Raw genomic sequence first — 18,678 nt, forward strand, 5'->3', positions numbered from 1 at the left:
AAGTCGTCGTCTCTGACTTCAGATGGTCAAGCACTCAAACCAGAATTCTTCCATTGCCTATAGCAGGCCGTGGATGACTGGATGCTCTCACACCAGGGATCCACAGAGAGTGAAGGGTACGCTGGCTTATAAACTGAGCTAACTCCACACCCGCTCAGCACAGTCCTGCACACTAGGCCGCGTCTCTACCAGATGCCAGCCTCTGCGCCAGCACAGGCCTCACCTTCAGCCCCTGGTTGTGTCCTGAGGCCTCCCCGAGTCTGCAGGTGTGCCTGTGCCCATGGCCGGGGGCTGGCTAAAGCCAGGGGTGAATGCTGGCCTCAAGATTTTGATGCGGATAGTCTCTCTTTCTCTCCCGCTCTCTCTCTTTCTCTCATGGAAGAAATATATAACTTTTTTTTTTTTAAAGTAGATTTTGGGCCCAGCTCCCAAAGGACTCACAGTCTAGCAGGAAAATCCATATGCGATAAAAAAATGAAGCATGCAGAAAGCTGGAAAAGCCATGAAGGCAGTGCTGCGTGCTCCGCAGTAATCGAGGGCTCTGTCACCATGGAGGGGTCGGGAGAGTGTGACGGGAGACTCGCGTTTACCTGTCAAAGAAGGAAATGGCGTTCCAGAAAAGGGGTCAGGTGTGTAGAGACACAGGAAGTGTATCAGCGTGTCCTTTGGGGAAACAGCTAGAGCTCAAGAGAGTTGGTGGCCAGAGATGAGGCGGGAAGACGCAGGTGTGGGCCAGAAGGGCCCCTGCCCTGGCGGCCTCCTGTAAGGCTGGACTAGTGGCCGTCACCCGGAGGCCACACTCTGCCCACACACACGACAGCACATGTGTGCTCTTGGAAGAGCTGCTGAGACTCTGGCCCAGGCAGGCCCCCTCTTGGACCCTGCTCTTTGGAAACTGTGACCAAGTCACCTGGGGGCGTGGTGGTTAAGGCACCTGGATCCCACGTAGCCAACTGTGTGGTTTAAGACCTGGCCTCACGGGAACCAGCAGTTAATGTAATGGCTGTGTCGCTGGACTCCCACGTAGTCGACCGCGGTTCGCATCCCAGACCCGGTGGCTTAAAACTCACACCGGGAGCATGTGCGTGCACGCCTCAGATCCCGAGAGGAGAATGGAGGAGAAGGGATTGAGACGTGGCCATCCCCCCGGGGGGTGATTTCTCGCTTTCTGTCTCTCTGTCTCTCTCTGTCTTTCTGGTGAGCGCATGCGCCCTATAGCAAAAACGTCTCAAAAAAAAGTCCCAGCCTCAGCAGATTGAAAACCATGCTGGGTGCATATGTATGCACGCCCACAGTCCTGAGGAGGGCGAGATGGAGAAGGGATTGAGGTGTGGCCACGCCTTGTGGGGTTGCTTTCTCAAGTTCCCTCTCTCTGTCTCTCACTCTCTCTCTCTCCCCCAGCAGAGTGTAATGTTCTCTAGCAAATTACAAAGGAAGGAAGGAAGGAAGGGCCAGCATGGCATGATGGTTAAGGCAGCTGGGTCCCACATGGCTGACTGACAGTTCAAGTCCGGGACCTGGCAATTCAAAAAGCATGTTGGGCACACGCGGTGTGTGCCTGCCATCCCCCAACCCCTGCAAAAAAGCAAAGAAATTATGCGCCCATCGGCAGGTTCTCAGCCTCAGAGCCTCAGTCCACCACCTGTAAAGTGGGGTGAGCGTGCACCTCTCAGTGGGCGGTAGGACTAAACGAGTGACAACACGCACCGTGCTGAGTTGGTGCCGTGCAGGGCACACGCGTGTCTGCCTGTTACCGTCTTCAAGCGTCATCATCCTAATTAATTTTTAAGATTTAAAGAAATGGAACAACATAACTGTAGTTGCGTTTTATTTTACTTATTTATTTAGAGAGATTTTTTGCTATAGGGTGCATGCACTTACTAGAGAGACAGAGGGAAACAGAGAGACAGAAAGCGAGAAATCACCCCCCGGGGGGATGGCCACGTCTCAATCCCTTCTCCTCCATTCTCCTCTTGGGATCTTGGGCACGCATGTATAGGCACCCACTGTGAGTTCAAGCCGCCGGGTCTGGGACTCGTGGGAGTCCAGCTACGTAGCCATTACACCCGCTAGTTCCTTTGGTTGCGCTAAGAGGGCAGAGCGGAGGCAGCACCCTTATTGCCAGCTCCAAGGGACACGGTCCGTGTGGTCCTGAGTGGACCTGACTGCAGTGCAGCAGCTCCGAGGGAGCGAGGCGGAAGTAATCCAGCAATGATGAAGACCTCCGTGGAGGGCACTGAGGAGGAAGGGTGAGAGATACTACGGAATGGAGATCCCGTAGGTGAAAATGATAGAGGGGACTCGGTCTCCTGCCGCTTTCTGGCCTGGGTAGGTCTGCGGAGGGGAGACGAGGCAGGGTGGGCCGTCGGGGTGAAGGCACCGACGCAGGTTATGGTATTTCTACATATGTGTCCCTGACTTCTCTCCAGAGGGAAATAAGCATGATTTCAGATTAGCAATTTTTTTCTTCTAAGTGTGTTTCTTTCTTCTTTTGAGTGCACGTAATTGGGATTGACTGCTCCCAAGGAGGTTCCGGGCCAGATGTCAGAACCCTGGCTTGATCTCCTATTGCAGTAATCGTCTGTCTGGCGAGGCTGCCTTTGTTATTTCTGAATTAATGATTTCAGTCACCCAAGAGGCCGCTTTTCACTTTTAATATGCCAGAGAGCACTTGTGCATGCCAGGAAGAAGGAGTGAGAGAGACAGAGGAAGCACGCCCCAGCAGGGCCTGGCCACCCCATAGTCCCCTCTCCTCCATTCCATCAGAATCCATGCCCAGCTCGCTCTCCGAGCACTAGGGCCGGGATTCGAACCACAGCTGGCTGTGTGGTTTCTGGATCCTTCCATACAGCACTATGGGGCCAGCCGTCTTCTTTCATTTTTTTTAACTGACCCCCCCCAAAAAAAGTAATATTTATGATGTACAACACTATGTTTTAAAATATGGATACATTATGTACTGCCTAAATCCAGCTAATGAGCACACACATACACACACACGCACGGGCATCAACAGGTTCGAGGAAAATGCAATTAAATATGAGTTGATTTTGGTCCAAACATTTTGGAAGTTTTCTCACAATATGCATTTTCCATGAACCTTTTGAAGATGCCGCGTATTACTTTAAATACTTATTTATTCAGGACGAGGGTGCTTCAGGTTTACCTGCCAGCCATGGCGAGCGTGTGGGGCGTCGTCAGGAGCTGCCATCCCCGTGCCGTACGACAGACAGTCTGTGTTTCCCCGCCTGTCCAGCCAAGGTCTGTGGCCTCTGACCAGCGTCTCCCCGGTCCCCTTCATCCCACCCTGGGAGCCACCATTCTGCTCTCTGCCTCTCTGAATTCCACTGTGGGAGTTTGCTAAGGTGTGTTTGAAGTACCTCATCACAGGGCGTGTGCACAGGTTTTAACACATGGAAGAAAAAAATACCTGTACATCCTGTGTGAAGGTGACCTCAGAACACTCAGGACAGAAGAGCTAGAGAAGAACATGGCGTGTCATTGCAGTGGCCCCGGCAACCTGTCCCCTGGTTATACGAGGGACTCCTCTCATGATCCATGCAGTTGTGGTGTTTTTTTTTCCCCCCTATAACATGCATTTTTCACGACTTCTGAAGGCTCCTATGTTACTAACACCCTTCGGTTTGGGAGAGGTCTCCATCCCCAGGAGCAGGCATGTGGATGGTTGCAGGATAAGCTCCTTAGCTCTTGTTTGTTTTGGTTTGGTTTGGATTTTTAAAAAGTTTTTGTCTGAGAGTGTGTGTACTTTCCAGGGAGAGAGAGACAGAGACAGAGATAGTAAGACAGAAAGTGAGAAATCAACCCCCCAGGGGCTGGCCATACCAAATCCATTCTCCTCCATTCTCTTCCCAGGATTTTGGGCACGCACACACACACACACACATGCCTAGTGTGAGTTTTAAGCCACTGAATCTGGGACTTGAACCATGGTTGGTCATCTGGGAGTCCAGCAATGTACCGAGTATGCGATCTTCTGGCCCCTCCTTAGCCCTGTTTGACTTGAATAATATGTTTTATATTTTATCTTAGTATTAAAAACTCTCAAAACAAAACAGATCGATAGATCACACCGGCTGAATACATCTTCCTTGGGGATTTAAGCTCTGCCCTGCTTCAGCAGATGAAGTATGCTATTTACCAAACGTGGCACAGTCTAGTGTCGCCCACTCTTAGGGCGCCAGAACCAGAGAGCTGTTGTTGCCTTGATCTTATTCCAGGGTCTGCTCTATAAGGGACACATTTAACAAGAAAATTCTAGTTCTTCCCTAAGCAAGAGTGACAGAGACAGAGACAGCACCCTCAACAGGGTCCCAGGGCCACGGTCTGCCCCAGCCAGCGCCAGCTCAGGGGCAAGTGTGCGCCTGGTGTGCTCAGCGAGGTCTCTGGGCTTGCACCAGGAGCCTGTGCATGTGGGATGGCCTTGCAGAGTTGCACTTTGCCACGAGCCACTGTGCAGCCCCCTGTAAGGCAGACATTTTACTGAGATCAGTGTCACAACCCAGTTTGTCCACTGTCCCTCCTTTTTTGATTAAAGCAAAATAGCCCCTTTTATTTTTCCAAAACAATTAATCATAATAAACATTCAATAGTTAGAAAAACATGAGACCAGCAGTTAGTGTAATGGCTGTGTCGCTGAACTCCCACGTAGTCAACCGCGGTTTGAGTCCCAGACCCGGTGGCTTAAACTCACACTGGGCACTTGTGTATGCGTGCCCAAGATCCCGAGAGGAGAATGGAGGAGAAGGGATTCCAGCGTGGCCATCCCCCCCTGGGGGATGATTTCTCACTTTCTGTCTCTCTGTCTTTTTCTCTGGCGAGCACACGCGCCCTATAGCAAAAACTTCTCAAAAAAAAAAAAGAGTTAGAAAAGCGAGCTAATACCAGACTTTAAGGGAGAAGCCACCTGCACACTTGGGCCTTCGTGAGGATGGTGATCGTAGCCGTTGTGGAGTCCTGGTTGTAGGCCAGGTGCGGAGCCCCGCAGTTCACATGCGTCGTGTCTGACCCCAACCTCCTGGAATGCCACATCTCTCCCTGCTCCCAGCAGCAGCATTTGGCTCACATATGCATCATTTGGGACAGACACTGGTTAGATTGCTTATTGGAGAGGCCCTGAGGTAGCCTGCCTGGTGGTACAGCTGGGTCCCACACAGCCAACTGTGTGGTTTGAATCCTGGACCCAGTGGCTTGAAAATCACACTGGGTGCATATACATGCGTACCCAAAATCATGAGAGGAGAATGGAGAAGGGACTGCGGTGTGGCCATCCCTTCTGGGGGGATTTCTCGCCTTGCTTTTTCTCTCTTTCTTTTTCTGCCTTTCTGGTGAATGCATATGTCTTCGACCAAACTAAAAGTAAATAGGGGCCGGCAGGTGACATGGTGGCTAAAGGTGCTGGATTCCCACATGACCGACCATGGTTCAGGTCCCGGACCTAGCAGCTTGCTTTCTTGCTTTCCCTTTCTCTCTCTCTGTCTCTCTCTGGTGAAATGAAAAAAATAATAATAACAAATGGAAATAAATCAATGAATGAATAACTTAAAAATAATAATAAAATAGAGATGTCCTGAGGCTCATCTGAGAGTGCAACGTCCCGGCGTCCAGGGGAGTTCTGTCTGTCCTAAGATTGCTTCCTTGTTCTGGGGGGGCGGGGGGGGTTCAGTGCTGCCTCGGCCTTGACCCTGTGCAGTGTCTGGAACAAGCTTCCACGCTGGGTCTGCTGGGCTCGAGGCTCCTGGTTCCGATTCTCCCCCGTTCTGAAGACCGTTTGCTTTCCCTTCTGCCCTGTCCACAAGACTGCCAATCCTCGCTCACCCTCTCCACAGGCAACTGCGAGCACTTCCCGCACCCAGCCCCTGCTCCAAGGACGAAGACGCAGCCGTGACAAAGCAGTCTCTTCTGTGTAGGTCTGTGCTTTGTGTCGACCTCGCTCTGCTGAACTACTGGGCAAGGTTAGAGCATAAGCGAGTAAAGAGAATCGCCCCAAATCGTACTCTGAAACCGAGCCAGTCTCGCACACGACGCCAGGCCTCTGACCCGCCACGTGTGGAAGCCCTCGCTGGGCTTTTCCTCAGCTGCCTGCAGTCTCTGTGCCCTTCTGAGGCTGTCCAGGTTTAACGAAGGGGTTGCCCGGGTCTTGATCCTACTCAGGCACCAGGGTAACAAGCTCGGCTGTGTGGGCCAGGCGAACTCCTCCCTGCCAGCTTCCCTCTTTACTATGATTCATCTTCCCCTAACCACAGCACGGGAGAACCAGCGGTCATTCAGTCTTCATGCCCGAACAGCGTCTGCCTCAGGTCTTCCATCTCTAACCGAAAGGAAGACGCTGGAAGGAAAGCTGGTGGCTTTTCCAGTCCTTCCTGCCCGATGCCCGGATCCTTCTTTTGGCCTGTACTCTGGCCCCTTGAGCCCAGGGGAGCCTAGGGCACCCCCTGTTGCTAGAGCCACCCTGATAACACTGTGGGTTCTCTCCCCACGGCATCCCTCCTCCCCAGCCTTGTGAAGGGGAAGGGTGTGGCTGCTCTCCAACCCTGTCTTATTTAGGATGGGCAATGGAGGGTCCCTAATATCCTTAGGAAGGAATCCCAGCCCTTAGCAAATCCTCAGGTTTGTCTATGGAACGATAACAACACCTAATTGGCCCCATAAAGTTCAGTCAAGTGTTAGCAGCCCCTTCAGACTCTTAATGATGCTGTGAATATTGCACAAAAATAATTGAATTTCTTCTAAGAATCATCAGTGACATAAAACTCCTGAAGTTTTCACCCCGTTTCCAGCGGCAGTGCAAGCGGTTAGCTCTCCCGTGGGGGCAGTTGCTCTAAGCAAAATGTGCTGTCTCTGAGGAGTAGCCGTGTTCTGTTAGCATAGCAGCAGCGATGGGAGGTGGCCCTGTCCCGGGGCCCGCTATGCTGAGGACCCAGCTGAGAGCTGTACACAGACGACTCTTCTAGACCTCCGACAGCCGTTATTACAGAGGAGGAGCCGTTGCTATCCCCATGAACATTTTCTTATTAACCCATCATCAGTATACATACTTGCGGGTGTACAGTGTGATTTTCCAGTACATGAATAGAGCGTGTGATGATTCCTTCAGGATGATTAGCATTCCCCTCATCTCTGCCTCTTGTCGTTATTTGTGTTGGGAATGCTCAAAAGTCTCTTTTAGTCTCTCTGAGACACACAGCAAGTTGTTGCCATTCAGAATCTCCTCACCATACCTTACTATACTAGAAATTGCTTCTCCTGTCCATCTGGCATTCCATTTCCGTCCATCAGCATCTCTATTTGACTCCTCCACCCCATTCTTCCCGGCCTCTAGCAGTCATTCCTCACCCTTCTGGCTTCGTGAAGCCATTCTTTCTCAGTTTTCACACATGAGGGAGTACGTGCGGTATCTCGCTGTGTCTGGCTTATTTCACTTAACATAGTGCCCCCCCAGGCTTGTCCATCTCATGTCAGACCAAAGGATTTCATCCTTTTGATGGCTGTATAGCGTTCCATTGTAGGTATGTATGTACAGACAACCCCCCCACACACACACACACACATTTTTCTTTGTTCCATTCCATCAGTTGACGGACACTTAAGTTACTTCTATATCTTAACTATCGTGAATAACGCTGCGGTAAGCATTGGGGTGCCAATCCCTTTGTGACATATTCATTTACTTGCTTTTGGGAATATACCCAGTAGTGAGAGATCGCTGGGTCATACAGAAAAAATTTCATTCCCATTTTTTTGAGGAGCCTCCATACTCTTTTCCATAATGGCTGTACTAATTTACTTTCCCACCAACAGTGTTTGTTTTTTTTTAAAATGCCCCTTTTCTCTGCACTCTAACTAACATTTGTTATTTTTTGTCTCTTGGAATATAACCATTCTAACTGGGGTAAGATGAGTTCTCATTATGGTTGTGATCTGCTTTTTTTCTAACGATTAGTGATGTTGAGTATTTTTTCACATATTTGTTTACCATTTGTATGCCTTCTTTAGAAAACTCTTGATTCAAGTATTTGCCCATTTCTTAACTTGGTGTATTTAGTTTTTTTGCTATTGATTGTTTGAATTCCTTATATAGTGTGGTTATTAATCTCTTGTCAGATGGATAGTATGCAAATATCTTCTCCCTTTTGATGCGTTGTCTCTTCACTGTATTAATTGCTTCCTTTGTTGAGCAGAAGCTTTTCAGTTCGATATAATCTGGTTTGTTTACTTTTGCCTTTGTTGGTAATGGAAGGCAAGAGAAATGCCTCCCCTAACAAATTATCCGGGTAACACTTACCTGCCAGGTAGGTGATGCTTAATCTAAATGCCAGTGGAAATTTACTTCCTGTGCTTTCTTTAATAAAGCCTTCTGCTGTAAATTCAGTTTTGTATCTGCATAGAATCTTGGAGACAATTTTTTTTTCATATTCCTAGAGTCATTTGTTTTGTTTTGTCTTATTTCGTTATTTTTTGCTGTAGAGTCCATATGCTTGCCAGAGAGAGAGAGAGAGAGTGAGAAAGAGAAAAAGAGGGAAAGTAAGAAGTCACCCCCTCAGGTGGATGGCCACCCTGCCATCCTTTCTTCTCCATTTTCCTCTCAGGATTTTGGACATGCACACACACATGCCCAGTGTGCTTTTCAAGCCGTCCTGTCTGAGACTTGAACTGCACAGTCGGCCACGTGGGGATCCAACCATCACACCAACTGGCTAGCCCTTATTCCTAGAGCTTTCTGTCCTTTTAAAACTTTTTTTTTTTTTTGGAGAGGTTTTTGCTATAGGACACGTGTGCTTGCCAGAAAGAGAAAAACAGTCAGACAAGGTGAGAAATCACCCCCCAGGAGGGATGGCCACGCCGCAATCCCTTCTCCTCCATTCTCCCATCGAGACCTTGGGCACACGCATACATGCGCCTGGTGTGAGTTTAAGCCACCAGGTCCGGGACTTGAATCACAGTCAACTACATTGGAGTCCACCAACATAGCCATTACGCCAACTGCTGGTCCCCCCTTTAAAACATTTTTATAAGTGAAAAAATAGTAATAACCATAATGAAGAATACTGTTCATTTTAGCAAAACTATCAATGGTTTTCATTTTTGCACATTTTTGCTCATTCCAGGTTCACAACTATTAATTACTGTTTTCTGTATTCAAGCTTGCTCTTACTAGTCATTAGAGGCTGGGTTTTGCTCCAGTAATGCAGCCCCCAAATCTCAGGGACTTAGTCCACTTCAATTCTCACATCATTTATGCTGCATCTCTCACTCCGGTCAGCAGAGGGCTCCTCTTATCACAGTTACTCCTGACAGACGTAAGGCCAGGCCCACTGCGACACACTTCCACCATCATTGAAGCAGGCAGAGGAGAAGCTGCCACTTAGAGACAAGTTCTTAAAATCTCTGCCCGGACATAGCGGCCAATACCTCAACTCTCGTTCCACCAGTGACGCTGGTCACTGCACTCAGCCTCAGGGAACTTGGAGGTGTATGCGCATCTACGTGTCCCGGAAAGGACAGGAGATGGCGTGTGTGAAGCTGGCCCTGTTACTGCCATAGGTGTGTGGTAGCCGGCCATGAGCCGTAATTCGCTAACGCCTTTTCTGCTAGTGGATGTTTACGCCAGTTGATGCACATGGATGTGATTGTAGAAGACGCGTATGAGCGTGTTTTATGGCACCACCCCCAAGTAACCCCTGGATGATAGATCCTTGCGCGTGCACACACACACACACACACACACACACACACACGCCCAAACTCCTCACCAGCCGCTTTCTCTTTACCACTGCCCAGTCCTGTTCTGCAGTAACGGAAGTATAATCGGGGCTGGCTGAGTTCTGACCACCTCTGTGTAGTCATCTTCTTTTACAGTAAAGAATCCATAATAGCATCTACCTTGCATGACAGCCAGCTGCAACTGCATAAATGCTACACACACATACACGCATACACACATGCATACATGCGCACACACTCACACACATGCACCCACATGTACACACACATACACACACCTGATCACTTGTTTGCCCTGTGGCCACAGATTGAAAGATCAGACACTAAGAAGCCCGGCTCCGGCATACAACGATAGATCCTTGCGCGTGCACACACACACACACACACACACACACACACGCCCAAACTCCTCACCAGCCGCTTTCTCTTTACCACTGCCCAGTCCTGTTCTGCAGTAACGGAAGTATAATCGGGGCTGGCTGAGTTCTGACCACCTCTGTGTAGTCATCTTCTTTTACAGTAAAGAATCCATAATAGCATCTACCTTGCATGACAGCCAGCTGCAACTGCATAAATGCTACACACACATACACGCATACACACATGCATACATGCGCACACACTCACACACATGCACCCACATGTACACACACATACACACACCTGATCACTTGTTTGCCCTGTGGCCACAGATTGAAAGATCAGACACTAAGAAGCCCGGCTCCGGCATACAACTGGCCATGCCCTCAAGCTCTGATGTGCTGCCATTTACAGCCGGGGGTCGTCCTGAGCTCCTTGTCCCCTCCCTCTGGAGCCTCTCACTTTATGCCTTTACTACGGGGCCTTTTGTGTCCAGTATTGGAAACGTCAAGCAGCAGCCTGCTCTGCATGGCTGAGTGACAGCACCTGCACCCTCAGCCCTGATGCCACGTCTGTCACACCGCCGTCCACGTCCTCGTGGGAACAGGGATGCCTTAGAGATGAAATGAGCGGCCAGCCGGGTGGCGTGGAGGTTAAGGCAGCTGGATCCCAAACGGCCGGCTGTGCAGTTCAAGTCTCAGATTGGCAGCTTGAAAAACACACTAGGCGCGTGTCTATGCATGCCCCAAAATCTGGAGAGAATGAAGGAGAAGGGATTGTGGCGTGGCCTTACCCCTGGGGGTGACTTCTCACTTTCCCCCTGTCTGTCTCTCTCCATCTCTCTCCAGCAAGCACACGTGCCCTATACCAAAACTAAAATTTTAAAAATAAATAAATAAATAAGAATAAAGGGAGAAAGAAGTGAATTGGGGACTCAGCGAAGCGTGTGCTGCCCCTGCGAAGGCTGGGCATTTCCCACCTAAGAGATGTTCTCTGTTAAAGCCAGGCCAAAGGAACACTGTGGCCCTTGAACTCCTGCACGCCGCCAGCCTTCCACATCATAACGGAACATGTCAGTAAAACACAAGGGCCACCTGGCCTGTGGTTGAATAATTACATTTAACTTAAATGTTAGTGACCGAGAGGACTCCGACTAAATGATACTGGGACTGGGAAACAGCTCCATGCTGATAGGAGTGAGATAGGGCAGGGGGAGGAGAACAGATGACGCAGAGCACGCATGGGGTGGCCGACTGAACACAGAGCCTGGTGGTGTAGACAGCCTCACAGGCTCAGGTGTGGCTCAGAGGAGCGCTGGACCCTCCAGGCCCAAGTGGACAAACAGTGGAGAGAGATTCCAAGGGCGGCACTGGGTGCCGCAGTCTGATGGACAAACGTGTCCATGCGTGGACATGTCGGGTGCAGAGAACTGGCCCACCTCCCCCACGGAAGCAAAGTCAGGCCTCGCAGGAGTGAAGAGACGTTGCGGGGTGTTCGGGACTGCGTAGGTGTTACTCCCCTGACTGCCGTGTGTTGGCTGCGCTCCTTCGGCAAGTCATTTAACATCTCTGTGCTTGAGTTTCTTAATCTGTGAAACGGGATAAATAATAATACCCACCTCACAGGGATCTCGTGAAGATTAAACAAGGTCGCAGTCGTGCCACTTACTGATGGAGATGTGCACTGAGAAATGTGTCGTTAGGCAGATTCGTCATGGTGCAGACACCGTGGAGTGGACTTACACACACCTAGACGGTGGGACCTAGGCTCTTTGTGGAGACTGTTACCATCTTACAGGACCGGGACCAGCAGTTGGCATAATGGCTATGTCGCTGGACTCCCATATAGGCGACCACGGTTCGAGTCCCGGACCCAGTGGCTTAAACTCACGCCGGGTGCATGTTCATGCGTGCCCAAGGTCCTCAGAAGAGAATAGAGGAGAAGGGATTGCAGTATAGCTGTTCCCCCCTGGGGAGTGATTTCTCACTTTCTGTCTCTGTCTCTCTCTGTCTTTCTGGCGAGTGCACGCACCCTATAGCAAAAACCTCTCCAAAAAAAAAAAAAAAAAAAAAGATAATCTTACAGGACCGCCATTACATATGCAGTCCATTCCAGAATGAAATGTCCTCTGCAGAGCGTGACCTCATATGCAAGGTGGCTCAGGGACTGCACGGACTGCTGTGTATCGAGCACTTTGAAGCTGTTAGTCTAGACCATCCAACCCACTAATCCCACTCCTGGGTGTTTATCCAAAAGATAGGGAACCCCTCAGTGGGAAAGACCCTTGTGCATCCACATTTACTGCAACATTATTTACAATAGCTAACACATCAATCTAACAACTGATGACTGGATTTTTAAAACATGGCACATATATACAGTGGAATACTATTCAGCCAAAAAGAACTAGGAGATCCTGGGACCAGCAGTTAGCATAATGGCTATGTCGCTGGACTCCCACGTAGTCGACTGCGGTTCGAGTCCCAGACACAGACCCAGCGGCTTAAACTCACGCCAGGCGCATGTGCGTGCGTGCCCAAGATCCCGAGAGGAAAATGGAGGAGAAGGGATTGTGGTGTGGCCATCCCCCCTGGGGGGTGATTTCTCACTTTCTATCTCTCTGTCTCTCTCTGTCTGTCTGGCGAGTCCACACGCCCTGTAGCGAAAAAAACCTCTCCAAAATAAAGAGCAAGGAGATCCTGCCGTTTGATACAAAGTCTAGAAGATGTAGTGCTAAGTGAAATAAGCGAGATGATTAAAGACAGTGTACATATATTGCTCAATGTGTACTGGATGGACACATTGGACACTGGACAAAACTGAAAGATCTGAACACACAGAAGTAGAGGACAGAGAAGCATAGGGAGTGTGAGGGGCTGGCAGGGGATCAGGAAGTAAAGCATTTTAACAGACACAGGAATGCGGGTAGACGGAGCAAGTGGTGAAAAGGCATACCACAAGAGAGGAGGGGAGACATTGCCAAGCATTCTCTCCCATTCTTCTCCTCCATTCTCCTCTTGGGATTTTGGGCATGCACGCACATATACCTGGTGTGTGTTTCAAGTTGTTGGGATTAGAACTAGAACCCTTGGCCATGTGGGATCCAGGCACTTTAACCTCCACACCAGCTGCTGGCCCTACCAGTGCTGTTTTATTAGGTTGTTGGCATGGTTTTGCCATGGTTTTTCCTGCCCCAATGCATCATGACTTTTCCAACAACCCAGTAATTCCCATAATAACTAGTCGCATTTCTACCCTGGAGTACTATATGAAGAGACTAGAATTAGATCACCTGAGTAACAAGTAGTAGAAAACGGAACCAAATGGTGACCTTCTTACCATGACCATGAAAGAATGAACTCTGAGTTTCCAGGCTCCTCTCCCAACAGCTGTCAAACCAGGTGGAACCCAACCACAGCAGGTGCGGACCGCCTGCGTGGAGGTGAGGTGTCTGCCTGCAGGCCATTCCAGCCAGGCACGTGGGCTGCAGTGGGAGGACAGGGGAAGCAAGAGCAGGAGCGAGCACAGAGCAGCCTCGCGTGCTTGCTCCGTTCCCTGTGGGCGCCGACCTGGCAGTGTTGGCATCACGTTCTCCCCGTTCCAGGCGGTTTGATGAGTTCTTATTTACAGTCGGCCATTGTTATCTCTGTAGCTCTCAGTGTGGTCTTTCCACGTACCGGCACCATTTTGGTCACTTAGCAGTGCTGTTGCAATTGGACATACTCGGATTCTGACCAGCCAGCCTGGGAAGATGGGACGGAAAGCGTGCAGGACGTGCAAACGCACAGCACGGCATGGGCAGAATGAACTCAGCGTGATGGGGGCAGAATGAAAGGAGCATACCTTCAGCCACTGTAGGAAACTGGGCATCGTGGTGGGCCTGCCGGGGGAACCGAGGGGCCTGGGCTGAGGCAGGGGCTCAGAGAGAGTCTATGCAATAGAGTAGAGGAATCGAAGGAAGTCAGTAATATGCATGAAAGCTATTACTAATAATCCTTTTTTTTCCCTTTTTTAGAGAGAGATTTTTGCTATAGGTACATGTGCTTGCCGGAGAGACAAGGAGAGAAAATGAGAAATCACCCCTATGGGGATGGTCACACTGCAGTCCCTTCTCCTCCATTCTCCTCTCAATACTTTGGGCACATAGGCACATGCCCCCAGTGTGAGTTACAAGCCTCTGGGTCAATGACACAAACTGTGGTCGGCCCTGAGAGAATCCAGCTCCTTAACCACTGTGCTGCCTGCTGGCCCAAGACTCTCTCTTTTATTTATTTATTTATTTTTTTGGGGAGAGGTTTTTGCTATAGGGTGCATGTGCTCACCAGAAAGACAGAGAAAGACAGAGAGACAGAAAGCAAGAAATCACCCCCTGGGGGGATAGCCACAATGCAATCCCTTCTCTTCCGGTCTCCTCTTGAGATCTTGTGCATGCACACACACACGCCCCATGTGAGTTTAAGCCACCGGGTCCAGGACCCAAACTGTGGTTGACCACATGGGAGTCCAGCAATATAGCCATTACGCCAACTGCTGATCCCCAGACTCTCGAGTTTTAAGCTTTCATAATCCATTTACTTTATTGGGGTGTTTTCAGTATGGATCCCTAGAAAGATATGGACCAGGATGCTGAGATGACGTGGAAGACTAGCATGAAAACTTCTGATACTCTCAGCGTGGCCCCCATGAGCCATGATGGTTATGGCACGGAGCATGTGTTCAGTAAATGCTTTCTGAATCAATGGTCATGGGACAGACAGCAGCACGTGTGTGTGTGTGTGTGTGTGTGTGTGTGTGTGTGTGTGTATTTGCAGTTTTGGTGACTGTGTGAGCCTTTTGCTTTATGCATTGACTTACCATCATACATTTCAGCTGTTGTGACCATGAATCATATCATCATTGTCATCAATGTAATGTCACAGCTTCTGTGAGACTTTTCCATCGTGGGATGGGGTCTCAGTGATACAGTTTTCTAAATCCCACACTAAGTGAACATGGTGTTATTTATTTCTCTAACTCATCTTAGACTGTCTCATTTCATGCTAGTCCACCCTCGCCAGCACTCAAGTGAAGGCTAGACAACGAACTACATTTGTTGACAGTCTGGGACCAAAAGATTCCACCATCCCCTCTGAGTCTGAGTCCATTTTTCTGTGACCCCCGAATCACGGAAAAAGTTTAATATTCCTTTGGCAATCGGAGGTGAGTTGTAATCATTGAGTATGTTGTCTTCATGCTGCAAACCCATTTTGTTTAGCCTGAACCACTCATTCAGTGAAATAAAAACTCAAGCCACTCAGCCAACAAATCTTTGTTTTTCCAAATTAATGAATAACTTTATTTTTTATATATGAAGGCTGATGAAAAACCGTTAATGCTATGAAAGAAAACCCAACAAAGAATGATGAACTATGTATTTACTCATTCAATACTACTTACATTTTCCAAAACATAATTTGAAAACATTCAGCATGCATTTTTAATTTCAGTACAATGGAGTCAAGACCAAGTACACACTTGTGTACATGAGGGCTAGATTATGAATGATCACCATTGTCATCTCCATCTTCACGGTTTCTTCTCAATACGCTCGATGATTCATCAGTATTATTTTGTGATGACACCATATTAGTGGTAGTAAGAGTGTTTGGGGACCCAATTAATGATGGGTGAATCAGAACATTCTGAACTGCTGAAGTTGCAGAAATTGATGCTTTCACAGCTGGGGCACTGTGACGTAGGCACCTGGGCTGTAAATCTTTGCCCTGCAAGGGACATTGGAGTCCCCACCTTAGTTGAAACAGACATGGTTTGTGGAGTTGGTGTGCCTAGTGTGGGAGGACTTGGTCTGCTAGTAACTGAACCAACACTTACCCGTGGAGTGTTACTCTTCCTGCAGAAGTAGATGGCTATACTTTGGAGATGTTAAACAGTATCTATCAGGTGGCGATCCAGGACCTGAATATGGCTTGATCAATGGCAAAGGGGTTTGATTTCTTTGCCTTGCAATGTCTGATTAAAAAAAAAAAATCTCCCGGGTCGGGGGGAGTAAAAGACTGGCCAGCACGACACTGGGTTGCCAGTCACGCCTCACTCGCATGGACAACTTTCTTAGCATGGCTTGAAATTTTTGCATCATCCAGAATTGCGGTCACGTCTCGGAAGGCAAGCTCCAACACCTGGTTTATTACTCTTGGCTCTTTTTCTGTAATCCCCACGTCCTTCAGGGTTTGTGCCATGACCTGGGAGAAGTCCTCTTCCCAGATTCCACGATATCCAGTGATTGGGTCAGGCTTCTCGAGCTAACCCACTCACATCAGTGTATTTCAGTCCTGATCTTGAGGCAAGTTCTTCGCCTAGTGTGGGTTTTCCAACCCCCGGGTGTACCGGTGAGCAAGATGTTCGGAAGCACCATAGTCTTCACAGCGAGGGCTCCCGGTGCCTCGGCTCAGTCGCTCTCAGCCGACAAGTCTTAGAGGACGTTCCTGGTAGTTGATGCTACCTGAGTGCCGCGGGGCCACCAGGAAAGACATGGGTCTGTGGGAAGTCTGAGGCCTACTTTAGTGTAATAGAATGTCTGTTTCCTGTTTTGGAACATTGGGACCTGTTGGCTAAAGCGATTAGCAGTCACTACCAATGACCTAACCCTGAATCAGATTTGACCTGGGGATTCTGCACCTTCACCCTTCGGCTGATCTGTCTTCAACCAGCCCTGAACCTAAACAAGTGACAATAGGCAGAAAAATTCCTGACCTAGTTTTTGTCCCTTTATATGATGCAGAGATAAAAATCATTTCTCTGTGCTAATTAACTTTACAATCTTGGAACATAACAGCTTGTAGGCTTTCCATTTCTAAAATTGGCACCCAGAACATTGCTAAGTGGCCTGCTTTAGGGCAAGATGTGTTGCTTTTAATTAATCCATTGTTGAGCTTTTCAGTGGAAATGAGTGGATAAAACTTCTACATTATCCTTTCTCCTCATTAATTACAAAAGAATAGTGTGATTTGTGAAGGATGAATGTATGACTAATTCTTTACTCTCAGGCCTAGTTTTTATAAACATTTCTTGATTTCCGTGTATTTGTTTCATGTATTTGATTCAAATAATTGTGCAATGTGGAACTTTGAACTTCAAGTTCCATAGTTATTCCTCTGGTCCACCTTATGGAATTAAAAAAAAAAAAAAACAGAATTTTCTTTTTCCTCCACCTTAGTTATTATCAGCAGCATATCTTTATTTTTTCATTTTTTAGAGAGATTTTTGCTATGGGGCATGCGTGCTCACCAGCAAAACAGAGAGACAGAAAGCAAGAAATCACCCCCTCCCACCAGGGTGGATGGCCATGCTGCAATCCCTTCTCCTCCAGTCTCCTCTCAGGAGTTTGGGCACGCATGCACACACGCCTGGCATGGTGTAAGCCACCAGGTCTGGGACTCAAACCGTGGTCAATGATGCGGGTGTCCAGAGACATAGCCATTAGGCAGTCCACTGGTCCCAGTAGCATACCTTTTAGAGAGCAGAACTGAGAGAGATGAGGCTGCTGTTCATTGGGTTTGCAGAAGGGATGCCTGGCTCAGAGGAGCTTTTTCTCCCTATTCCTGAGAAAACCAAATACTGACATAATCATGGCTAGAGGCAAGGGAATTTGAATTCACTTTATAGTGAGAATTTTTTCAAAGGTGTTTGCCATAAGGCCCATGCACCTGCCAGAGAGAGACAGAGAGACAGAGTGGGAAAATGAGAAATCGCCAGAAAGGACAGGCATGCTGCAATCCCTTCTCCTCCATCCTCTTCCTGGGATTTTGGGCATGCACGCACACATGCCGGGTGTGATTTTCAAGCCACCAGGCCCAGGACTTGAACTGCAATTGACCATGTTGGAGTCTAACTCCTTACCCACCATGCCACTTGCTGGCCCAATGGTGAGACTTTTGAAGACATCTGAGTTTGTAACTGTACCTTAGGGTACGTGTATTAGAAGTAGTTCGATTTCGGATAAGAAATACGGTGCGATGGGTGCATGTGAAAAAACAAAATTTCAAGTCAGGATATGTGTACCCTCAGAAAAGACAGATTGCCTTTTAGAACTGGCTCCAAGAAATGAAGAGAGAAAGCAGTTCAGGGACCTTACAGAAAATTCTTAATGCCAAAGAGTGAGTACATGTGAATATTTTTAAAGCAATGGAACATGACTCTAAATATGGTTGCTACTACACCAAGCTCATATCGCGTCAGGAAAAACACAACAGCAGCAGAAGAAAACAACAGAATGGCAATGGAGAGAAATATTTTATTTTTTCAATCAGAAAACAGATGAAATCAAATGGTCCCAATTGTAATCTCACTTGTGATTTATTTATTTTTTTATTTTATTTTATTTTATTTTTGGAGAGATTTTCACTGTATAGCGCGTGCGCTCGCCAGACAGACAGAGAGAGACAGAGACAGAAAGCGAGAAATCACCCCCCAGGGGGGATGGTCACGTCGCAATCCCTTCTCCTCCATTCTCCTCTCAGGATCTTGGGCACGCACGCACACGCGCCCGGCGTGAGTTTTAAGCCACCGGGTCCGGGACAC

The 18,678-nt window shown here is 48.5% G+C and overlaps 1 protein-coding gene and 1 pseudogene across 1 annotated transcript in view; one reads left to right on the forward strand and one right to left on the reverse strand.

Moving 5' to 3' along the window:
• SCFD2 (sec1 family domain containing 2) overlaps positions 1-18,678 on the forward strand; it is a 457,870-nt gene that overhangs the window by 329,377 nt on the left and 109,815 nt on the right. The window lies entirely within an intron of this gene.
• LOC102492952 (transcription initiation factor TFIID subunit 9-like) overlaps positions 15,636-18,678 on the reverse strand; it is a 6,226-nt pseudogene continuing 3,183 nt past the window's right edge.

Source organism: Tupaia chinensis, unplaced genomic scaffold (genome assembly GCF_000334495.1).
Source record: "Tupaia chinensis unplaced genomic scaffold, TupChi_1.0 Scaffold143615_1, whole genome shotgun sequence".
NCBI classification, from domain to species: domain Eukaryota; kingdom Metazoa; phylum Chordata; class Mammalia; order Scandentia; family Tupaiidae; genus Tupaia; species Tupaia belangeri.